This window comes from Neopelma chrysocephalum, unplaced genomic scaffold (assembly GCF_003984885.1).
Source record: "Neopelma chrysocephalum unplaced genomic scaffold, ASM398488v2 Primary Assembly neopelma1_22, whole genome shotgun sequence".
NCBI lineage: Eukaryota > Metazoa > Chordata > Aves > Passeriformes > Pipridae > Neopelma > Neopelma chrysocephalum.
Genome location: NW_020897689.1, coordinates 6,513,577 through 6,523,932, shown reverse-complemented (window position 1 = coordinate 6,523,932; position 10,356 = coordinate 6,513,577).

Here is a 10,356-nt window from a genome sequence, read left to right as displayed (position 1 = left end):
ACCAGCGTGCTTGTAACAAACGTGGGTACAGCCCTTCCCAAATCTTCATTCACGAAGCCCAGCCATGATACAAAATATCATATTTTCCTTTGTCTTTAGCAGATCCATATAGTTAAAATTGGACAATTTCAGAGGATTTGAAATGTTTTCTTAGATTGGCCAGCGAAATTCCAAAACTAATACCTGTTTAAAATTTAAGCTATTGTATAGTTGTTACTTACATGTAAGACTGTAGACTAGGATTAGCTAAATTTAATACTTTTTAGGCATTCACAGAAATTGTGAATTCAGATATTACCTTTTCGCAAACGCCCTTTGATTTAAATGTCTTAAATTCTAAATTCTGCATTTTAGTCCCATTGTGGTGAGGGTTCCTAAAATTACTTTTACTCAAATTCAGACACTTAATGTGTTTGTTATCACAAACACTCTAGCTAGACATTTAAGTAGACTGATCACTTGAATTTTCACTTTAAAATCATGCTTAGGTCCTGAGATGTGTACTCCTGCAACATATCCAAAGACCTTATCGCATTGCTGAGCAAGATGATTCAAATCCTGACTTCCAGATAAGACTATGAAGGATTCGTGAATGTTTCCCTGTATCTACTGTCTAGTCCTGTAGATATGCTCACAATGTGCTTAATGTAGAATGACAGCATTCAAGCCAGTGACTTGCTAATGCAAAATTCTTCTGTAGTAGTAAGAACAAGAGCTGGATTCCCCCCCTCAGCCAGGATTCTCTTGCAGTTAGAGCACTCATGCTGCTTCTTGCTAACATATCTTCTGACTAAATCTTACATCGTTTACAGAGTGATTGACTGAAACAGAAGAGTCAAGCAATGTAGCACAGTCCTGAACTTGATTTATTTGGTGTTTAGCATATCCATCTGCAGAACTTAAGATACCGTTTGAAACCCCTCAGACTGAAGAACAATCAGAACTCAGTTCTGAAATATTCTTGGCCCAACAGTGTGCAAGAGGAAGGCAAAATTTTCTTCATGGCTTCATTTGAAAATAGAAACAGTAGTCTTGTCTGCAAAGAAAAGAGAAAAATTAGTGCTGAAGTTCATAAAGCCTACCTATAAATATAGCTTATGCAATAGCTTATGCAATATCTATCACAGAGAGATGCCAAAGGCTGAGAAAAAGAAAACTTAGATATACATTTTTCTTAAGTGATTTTTTAAACATAATCATCTTATTAATTGTCAACCTGTTCGGAGCACTGATGGCTGTCATAATTCCAGGCACTGAACACTTCCTATGTACGCTGTAGTGAATCTGCCCAAATAATTTAAGCTTCTGAATTTAACTTCTCTATACTTGAGCTTATAACTCTTGGGTACTATAGTAGTGCCAAATACTCTTCCAGAAAACACTGTGACATAGAGAGTATTGAAATAATTCTCTGCTGACAGCTGATAACAGAACATATTTCAGCACAGCATGATTATTTTCTATTTCAGCAGAATCTATATGAGAAAAACTTGCTTACACCTGTTTGTTTGTTTCATCATTTACCTTTATCTTCACAATTAGCTATTACAATTGGAAAATTCATTATTAGCACCACAAAGTAATTCTGAAATTTTCTTTTGTTCAGTGTCAAAAATGCAGTGTGTATTTCCTCTCTCTTGTTCTCTTTAACTCCCACCAGGCTTTACAGTGATAATGGCTTTGCCTGGTAGTACCTAAAAACAACAAAGAGAGCAATCCATGCATTAGATGTTTTTAAAAGGCCAAAGCCTTTTCTTAAGCAAATGGAAAAGAAAGGGCAAAGAAAAGAGAGAGGAGAGAGAAAGTGGGAAAAAAATTAAGCAGATTATGATTTACCACGAAGATTTACAAGACCAGATAATTTTCTTATGAGATTAAGCATAAGGATCTGAATTCCTTCTGAAAACATGAGGTTGTTTCAAACATACTTTCCACTAGCTAACCATCTAACCTCACTAAGCATGGTACAGCATCTGGGAAATGGTGGTGGAAAGAGGCTCTATTCTCTATTTCCAAAACTATTCAGAGCATGGGGAATTTTTTTTTCAGGCTCTTCAATACTATGGCCCAGGTTGTTATCAAGAGATTCTTATCCAGACCACCTAATTTGCTATTTCTAACTCTACAATTCTTTTGTTAAAACTAAGATAATTAGTTTTAAATAGAATAAAACATTTAAACAAGTTAGACATTTTATCTTTGGCAGCTATTTTGTAAACAGATACAGAGAAAATTAGTGAAAATTTATCAAGATTATTTCTTGCTATTATTTACACGCTGTTTGAATAGACAAAGCTCCCAAGAAAACATAGAAATATAAAAAAAGGACCTGAAAAAACTCTAGAGCCTTTAAATGATAACATCCACTCAGTCTAATATATTTAACCTTGGCAACTGCAGCAGGGTATGCTGGGTTTCACTGGGAAAATGGGAAATTCTTTTTCTTGAGGTACTAAATTTCTATATCAAAACCTTCAAGCACTGAAATTTTAAGTTTTAAATTGTTCATTGTTATGTAAAGAGAATGTTGTAGCTGTTTCAAGAGTGACTCTTACCTAACTGAGATTTAATGAAAGGAGAAATGACTCACTTGCAGAGAGGAGGAAACATTTCAGTATCAAGTTGTTATAATCTTTTCAACATCATTTATTTTGATCTCAGATTTTAAAGAGTAAGCTGCTGCAGAAATGAATAAATGGGTAGGAGGTCAGGTGAGCTGTTCAAAAGTGCATGAGAACGTTACTTGAGAACCTTATATTTATTGTATCAAGAGAAATGGAGGTATTTATTGTATCAAGACAAATGGAGACTGCTTAATAAGTCAGCGCTCAATTTGTACAGGGATTTTTTTTTAAGGCTCAATTTGTACTTTTTGTTTTCTGACTGAAATGAGGCCCATTTTGTTCTCATTCTGAAAAACTTTTTTTGTATGTTAAAAATTGATGCATAATTTTCTCTCAGATTAAAATTGAAAAAGGGAATAATCTTCTGGACTGTAAAAATTAGTCCTACCTATCTGAAGAGCACCATTTTCTCAGCAGTAGATCACAGAAGAATAGAATTTGGCTGGGCTTTCATCCATATGTTACTCCCAGGAAAGCTGGATTCATCTTGCTAAAACTACTAGTGATTTGTGAAAATTTTACATACATGCACTGAAATTTTTTTTAGATAGTTTCACTAAACATCGGAGTTCAAAAATTACAGAGAAGTTGACTGGCATTCCTTGATTATTTCAGAATGGAAGGAAGGAATGGGAGATTTATCTTTTGTACGTAGCAAACATTTTCATGGAAGAACGTTTCTAAAGAAGGCCAAACTACATCAGCACTTGTTCCGTCTAACTCTTTCCAATAGGTAGAACATTTGGCTTTTAAAGGCACATACTATATTGGAGGCAATAATGTAGTAAACTCTGAAGGTTTGTAGCAACATTATACTGCAGAAAAGGATTGTTGTTTATTGTTTTCTTACAGACACACTTTCATGATGTCCTCACTTTAAATAGTGTTACCATTATGATACTGAGAAATACTCAGCTGTTTCTGAGAGTTCAAATCACCAGTGTAATTTGCCAGATCTGCAAAATATCTTGTGGTAAAAATTCTTAATGCTGGTCTCTCAACAAAATCTAGGTCAATTTCAAATAAGCAAATCTTAAGAGAAATGAACCCAATTAATGTTTTTAACAATTACTATACTCTATAATGACAGACATATATAAGAAGCTCTTGAAGAACAATTCTATCTTGAAAATTAAGAATTTTTTCTTAGCAAGTGAGGTACCAACCAAGACTCATGGGGATACTTCTGAAAGGTACTAGCAGTGTCTATACAATGTAAATGGATTAATCAAAACCAGCGCTGTATTCTGTTGGATGTTCATTTTCACACAAAACATTATTATTTATCCCATTATCCAGAGAAGAAAATGAAATGCATTCCAGAAAATTCAAGATGCGGTATTATATTAAATTTATTTTTATAATACCATATCCTTCTACTGTTCAAACTACTTAATCAATTTTCCTAATCCATCTATTTAAACGTTTTATTTTCGAACACTTCTGGTATTCTCATTAGTATGAAGCTGTTAACAACTTAGATAATATAAAATGTGGCAAGTGATTTCTGACATAGGGGAACGGAGCAGAAGGATAGAATCCAGTGTAGTTGAGGACTCACCAGACTACAACATCAGTGCAAGAAGGTCTGATTCTTATTGTGAATATTTGCTGGTTTTTACTGTTTCAGTAGTCACTGAATTTTATCTGAGTTGTTTCTCTTTGATCATCATTGTTCTTTTCTTTTTCCTGTCATCAAAAGCACAGACGTGCACATATATACACACAAAACCCATTACAAAAGGGGTTGTCATCACAGTTAGGATTTCTTTCCCAATTCAGTGAGACCAGGTCTCCTGAGTTAGATGGGTTTCATTCATTAGAATTCTTGGTGGTCTCATTCATGCATGTATTTTTTAATGTAAGGTCTAAAATTCATATGTACATCCAGAAGGTACGATGATTCCATTTTTTTATACTAATAAAGCAGATGTCTATTGATGTAGTAAATTTGCAGTGTTACAGGTATTTCGTTATAGAAATGTATTTGAGGTTTTTGACCTACTGTACTCAAGTTCTATTGTTAGACAAAATTTCTTCTTCTTTACTGTAAAAGGAAGCTGGGAAATAAGCCTGTCATTTTGGTCTTCATTATTTCCAACCGTTTAAGCAAGTCTAGTCACATAACAGAATGTAAACCTTGGGAAAAGAATGAAGTGGTAGTAATTAATGAGCTTGAAGTTTTGCTCAGAAAAAATGCAGTCATCAGTAGGGAGCATATTTCTTTACACTGATTGCCTGAATACTTGTATTTTAAACATTTAACATATATTTGACCTATTGGTTTCCAGTTTTAACGCCCTAAAAAAAAAAGCAAAGAAAGTAGCTAATTTTTTTTGGCATTAGAAATGCACAGGAGAATCTCTTGGTAAAGAAGCTGGCAGCTATGGATGGCATACAAACCCAATTAAAGGCCAATATTGAATCAATCCATTTGTTAAACCAACAGGTAAAAATAGTAAGAAGGACAGCAGAGAGCAGAGACTGTTAGTAAAAGTAGATAGTCACAATCTATTTACATTACTATATTAGCAAGCTATTAAATATCTGTGAATATATATGAGTAAAAAAATGTTATGTGTTGAGTCAAAAGGCAGAGTCTGATGTTGATGTAAGTTTTCTATTCCCTGGAAATGGTTCACAAAAGAATCAAAAGAAATAACATAGAATTTATGACTTAACTACAAAGTACTCTTTATATTTTGCTATAGCAATAAATTTCAAGTACTGCAGCAAGCCTCACAGTGAAAGTTATCATTTCTTCCTACAAACTTTTAAATACCATATTCCCAGCTGTTGGGATCAAAAGAATATCTTGGGTTTCTAATCTTAATATTTTATATTTAAAAACACATTGATTCCCCTAAGACTACTTAAATGAATAACAAAGAGTATCCTCTATCATCCTTTAGCATTGCAGTCCATGTCAGCTTTAAGCACTCTCTAGCGTAACAGAGCTTTTAGAATAAAATTTGGAAATATACAGGGAAAAAAATATAACCCTAGAAAAACCACTTTTTTTTTTTTTTTAATGGAGACACTATTTTTCTTTGTCTAAAAAAAAGATGATAGAAGCAACCACTGATAGTGACTGATCATGAAAAGAAACCCCAGGAGCATAGACACACTATAAAAAGATCTAGGAGGAAGTCATTATGCTGTTGAGGGAATAAGAAATTTAAGTCAGAGAGTTGTGAAATGTTCTCATTATAGGTCATCTCAGTAATTATCTGACATCTACAGATGGAGTCACTTCTTAATCAAAAGAATGAATCATTACTGATATTGATTTAGACCAAGATGTTTGAAATAATGAGTCCAGTAACTCAAGTATAAATGTAGAGGTAATTTCAGCAACTTCTTTGCTAAAGTTTCAGACTAAATAGTAATGAAATATCTTATTACATTGCATGATAATGATAAGAAAACGGCCAGAAGAGTGTGAACTAAATTGCCCTATCATAATCTGCATGTTAAGATTTAAACAAAAGAAGGAAAAAAGAGGTCACTAATATTTACCATACCATGAACACTATAGCTTAATTAGTATCCACCAGAACAGAAGATTGCTTTCTCTTGAGTACAACATCTGTAACTGGCACTGCTACTAGATTTAAGAATCTGTAAGTGTTTACTTTAGAAATCTTTTTTTCAACAGTTCATAATTTGACTGTGAAAAGCACCTTGAATAATATGCAATGTCTCAAAGTAAGAACAACTATAAAAAGAATTTAAGTTCTATGAGCTCACTTAATATCTAGAATAAAAGTATAAAAAGCAAATAGGGAACTGCAATTTTTGACATGTGTATATTTTTAGATAAACACTATTTCAAAAAATCGGTTCCTTGGAAAATGTTAATTTACTGCAATAAGAGCATGCCAAACCCATTGCTGAATAGACAAGAAGGCGAGACAGCCTCCTGTCCCCAGAGACAGTCACTTTAGGGCAGTGCTGCATTCTATTTAGAGGTTGCAGTTGTCCATCATGTCATTGTTCTGTGAATACACAGAAAACTCTTTCTTGTCTATCTGGCATGTTTCACGAACCTGGTACTGACATTGGCTGTAATTCATCCTTATCTGGGAGACCCAGTCCAAGGCCTGGAAGGTAGGTAGGTAGTAGGTCAAATCTAGTCCTTCACAAGCAGTGGGTGTCTATCATTGCCAGTCATCCTAGACAACACATATCTTTCCCAGGTGGATTCTAGTTATGAGTCCTCATAAGAATATGAAATTTAACACATGTTAGAAATGCTTCCCCACACACATGGAGACCTGCTCAGGACAAGTTTCTAGTGTAATTAGGACATCAATACTCCTTTTCTAATCTCTATTATTTTATCAACAAATACCAATGGATGTACCCCTTTTTTTTTTTTAAGGCTACACTTTTTTATCAGTCAAGCTACACTTTTACTGACCATAGGTTGATTTCATTTTAGGATCAATTCTTTCTGATATAGGGCATTTTGACTAAGAGGCCAACCTACCCTGGTCTTTACTGAAATTTACTCCCATTGCCTTGATCCATGGTATTATTGCCCCATTACTACCACGTCAGACTTGTCAGGCACTATTCTAAAAGCAATGGTGACACTCAACCCTATGGATCCTAATGTTAGATACCATTTTTCTAGAAGCTAGAAAAGTAATAATTTATAGAATATATATAATCTTGACAAGGTTGTACCGCTTTTGTTATTATGGGTGCATTATCTCTTAACAGAAATTGATCCTTTCACCACAGTTTTGTACCTTAAAAAGAATAGTCATGTCTTCTTTCAGACACACTCTTTCTTGAATAAGTTAGCAGCTCTTTTAGTCCCAGCACAGAAGAAATACACACCCGTTTCTCCAAATTAGGCCCTCTTTGCTTTAGTACAAAGACAATATCCTTTTAAGAACAGTTTAGAATGTAGCTTCCAACTTTACAAAGAAAGTTATGTAAAATCTATGGGTAAAGCTATATTTTGATCAACAATCATAAATAACAAGATAAAAAGTATAAGTAGGACTGTAAGCACCCATGTATGTCTGTACATGAGAAACTTTTTAATATTCAGAAAGGTGGTAAAAGAGGTGGCAAGACTGAAATAAACATGATTGTCATATCTGTAGTGTATTTTTAGTATCATGTTTAGCCTCTCTGAGGAAAGAAAACCAGGATATAATTTTTAAATTAGTTGAGATATCCATGCATGGAATATTTTTGCTATACATCATCCATAAAATATGGCAAGAATCTTGAAATTATAGCGACCTGTTAAGTTTGAAAGAATATGTGAATTCAAAGCAGAACAGGATCCTAACACTGACTGGGAAAAGATACTGCTTTGATTTTCTAGTTGAAATCTGAGGAAAGGAAACACATTAACAGTATGGAAAAGAGAGGAGGTTTCAAGGTCATCAAAGCCCTGTGTGGAAGCAGAGTTGTGCTGCTGCAGTCACATCCCTGCTGGGTGAACTTGGAGGACCAGACTTCTAAGAGCAAGGAACGAGATCCCACCTTGAACAAAGCAGAAGGAGAGGTTGTCATGTCAGAGGGCAAAGAAAAAGCAAACCTGCCTGGGCAAGCAACACTGTCAGCCTCCCTCCACCTTGCTGCATGAGCATCACTAGTGAAGCCTGGGACATGGCATTAAGGATGTGTCTTCTACACAGTAAATACTGAGAGGCTTATTCAGAAAGTCTGCAGAGGGGCAGGATGCAGCTGCATTGCCTTCCAGCCTGCCAGAAATCAGAAGCTCTCCAAAGAAATTTTAAAATTCTCCAGACTAATAGCTTGCAATCAGGTATGCTTGAAATTTGCACATTAATGTTCTCCTTATAAGTCTGTTTCCAGTGTCAGGATCATATATACTTTAAAGTTTATGTGATTTATGTGGATCTAGCATGCTGAGTGCATTGGAAAAAATACGTACCTGCAGGTGGGAAACACTCATAAAAGAGAGTACATAATGTGTAACCTCTTAGTAATTGATTTAGGAAAATCTTTTCTCAATGAAAATTCACAGTCTTGAACATTTCCCCGTTTAACCTTTCCTTATCTCCATTTTATTCAGTAGTATCTTAGTGTATGCATTCCTATTCTGTCTGCGGGGACTTGAATTGATATTTTTGTTGGGTATTGGTGTCAGGGTGTTTGCAGCAGGGGGGTTCAGGGGTGGCCTCTGTGACAAGACTCCAGGGTTCTTCTGTGCTCGACCTTCAGCCAGCTCCAATCCACCCACCACAGGGCACAGCTAAACCAATGAGCCAAGAAGATGATACCTTTGAGAATACATACCTAAATAAGGGCAAAAATGCCATAAAGGTAAAAAAGTAGAGGAAAAAAAGAGTGAGAAACAGCAAAGGGAACACTAAAGTGAGAAGAGGAGAAGAAAAGGGAGTTTCATAGTGGAGTAGATATAAATGCTACGGCCCGTGGAGAATCCCACACCAGAGTAGGTGCTAATTTCTGAAGAACTGCTGCTCATGGAGAGCCCATGATGAGCACAGGAAAAGTGAAAACAACGGAGCAGTAGAGATATTATGGACTGACTGCAAGTCCCCATTCCCTACTCCCCATGTGCCACTTAGTGTAAGACAGAGGAGTTTGGAAAAGTTGAGGTTGGGAAAGCAGAAGTAGATATATGGGTTTCATATTTGTTTTCTGTTGTTATTACTCACCACACAAATTTATTTTAATTGGCAATAAATTAGTTTTCCCCAGATCGAGTCTGATTTGCCCATAATGGTGTTTGGTAAGTTATCTCCCTATCTTTGTCTCTACTCATGAGCTTTCTTATTCCATTTTTTCCTATTTTCTCCTACCAATTTCACTGAGAGGAGGAAAGAGAAACCAGGTGAGAGTGTCTCTTTTTGCCAGACCGGTTAAGAGCCCCAATTGGGCCTCTTATTACATTGTTGGATTTTGCATAACAAAATAAAATATTTATTGGGACAAAGACAGAAGAGTAATGATGTAGCCCAATATTTAAAGTACTTAGTGAAACAAAGAAGAGGCAGATATCTACCCTTCCTTTTCCCTCATGTCCTGGTGACTGCAACATTGACCTGAGATCAGATTTGTCAAAAACACAAGATGGATTCCTGTATCACAGCTGTGCTTTTTTCTTCATTAAAATATTAAGTAAAATGGTCAATCTTTGCAGCTTTACCTCTTTGATATCCAAATACATCCTGTTTCAGAGCCAACTCCCTGTTATGGTTTAACCTCAATCAGCAACTAAGTGCCATGTAGCAGCTTGCTTACTCCCTGCCACCTTTCCCCATGTGGATAGGAAGACTATAAAGACAAACCTTGTGGGTTGAGACAAAACCAATTAAAAAATTTAAACAAAATAATAATAAAAATATAATAATAAGCATAATAATAATAATGACAACTTGTAATTATAAGGAGAGAGTAACAGAACCTAAGGAAAACAAGTAATGCACAGTACAACTGCTCACAACCCACTGACCAATACACATCCCATCCCCAAACTGCAACTGGCCACCCCTTCAGGGAAACTCCCCCAGTTTATACACTAGGAATGTATAAATTTCAATCGTATGGAATATCCCTTTGGCTAGTTTGCGTCAGTTTTCCTGGACGTGCTACCTCATAGGTTTTTGTGCAGCTCCTCACTGGCAGATCATGAGACACTGAAAGTCTTTAACAGGGTAAGAACCACTCAGCAGGAGTTGAAACATCAATGTGTTATCAATATTATTCTCAAACTGGA